This window comes from Carassius carassius, chromosome 35 (assembly GCF_963082965.1).
Source record: "Carassius carassius chromosome 35, fCarCar2.1, whole genome shotgun sequence".
NCBI classification, from domain to species: domain Eukaryota; kingdom Metazoa; phylum Chordata; class Actinopteri; order Cypriniformes; family Cyprinidae; genus Carassius; species Carassius carassius.
This window is the reverse complement of record NC_081789.1, coordinates 19925921-19927807: the sequence shown is the minus strand read 5'-3', so window position 1 is coordinate 19927807 and position 1887 is coordinate 19925921.

Below are 1887 nucleotides of genomic sequence, written 5' to 3'. Positions count from 1 at the left end.
TTCAAGATGTGGTCAAGCCAATTATGCCCCTCCTCGGGATGAATGGGAGTTTTTATTACCCCCCGCCTAGCTGACGTCTACGTCTCAAGCCACCGATCTTAATATTTCAACAGCACTCGTTCCTAGTTCGTTTTACACCCTTACAATGATTCCTTGCTAATTCATCAAAATGTAGATATGCCAATTAAGGGTTAAATCTATTAGTAGGTCTAGGCTGGAATGTAAACAGTAAAAAGTACAAATGTGAAAATAAGGAGGTATTTGTACTTGATGTAACCTTAAAAGTGCTCAGTGAAGTCATACTAATATTTATAGTTTGAATAAAAACAGCCACATGTATATTTTTCTGGTTACCTGAAAGATTTTTATACCATGGAATGGAATTAAAAAGAAAAAGAAAAAATTACTTCTAATTAGCAGGAGAGCTTTATCAGTTATCTCAAAAATAAAATGTATATTTAATTACATACAGGCAATATATTTGACTTCAAATAATCTGTTTTGTCTTTGCTGAACATTTGAGACCAAAAATAAAAAGATAGATTTGGCCAATGAGGGTTAAAGAAAATTTATTTTGTCGTCTAACTTTCCAAAAAATAAAACAAAGTTTTGTCCTCATTTAACATATTAACAGTTCATAAAAACACACTGATGAGTGATTTCTGATTCTTCGTCTGCTTTGATCAATCATTTCCGTTGTAAGCATATTTACCTCTTCACAGGAATCCTTTTTGACAGGTGAGGGGTCAGGAAAACAATTTTCTCCACTATTTATCCACCATTTTCCACAAGGGATGTCAGAGAATTGCTCCACAATCAATTCTATTGATGTGGGATTTCATTGTGTCTTGTAGTTATGAGGGCCAAATTTATCAGGGATGTTTTCAAGAACAGTTGAAGAACTTATGGACTGTGCTTCACAAAAGGGGTACGCTCTCTGTATCCTGCTTTAATTACTGATGTCTGATGCATCATGAACCCCTTTGAAGCTCTGAACTGAATCCTAAAAAAGGATTTGAGCAAAGTCAGGTTCCTTGCCAATGTAAAATTCCAGATCTCTAGCTCCACTGGTGGAAGATAAAAAAGTTTGATTAAAGGGGTCATTTTACGTTACTAAAAAGAACATTATTTGGTGTATTTGGTGTAATGCAATGTGTTTATGCAGTTTAAGGTAAAAAAAAGCATTATTTTCCATATAATGCACATTATTGTTGCTCCTCTATGCCCCGCCTTTCTGAAACACATCCATTTTTACAAAGCTCATCGTTCTAAAAAAGCGAGTTATACGCTGATTGAACAGCTATCCAGTGCATTGTGATTGGCCGAATTCCTCAAGCGTGTGACGGAAATTTTACGGCCCTTACCAAACTGTGGTGCCATCTCCCAGCCGGATGAGACAAAACCAATAAAACATATTACAAACAAGGCATTTGTTGCATCCAATCGGGACATAATTACTGATTATAATGACTTATACTGTCTTTTTACGTGTTGCGTATCAAATTCTTTAAATATAAAAAAACGTACTTACAGACAGAGTCAGAAGCGCCAGACTGTCCTTGCAAAGTTGGAACTGCCCCACTTTATAGAAACAGCCCTTGAGCACAGAAGCATTGTAGGCTGCTGGTTCAACAGTCCTCATCCTCCATAAAATACGCTGCACACATCTGTACATTTGAGTTGAACTGTTCTGGAATGGTGTTTTAAATACAATTTATCCACTGATTTCTAGTTGTGTCCTCTTTTGGAAGGCCAAACAAAGCAGTTTCGCTTTCACAAAGAAACAGCCCCTCCACAACATGGCGGCAGCAATAATAAAAGTTACGCCTTCTTTCTTTGCATGAACATTTGGGCGATGTTATGCTAATCTTTCCACATTGTGACATA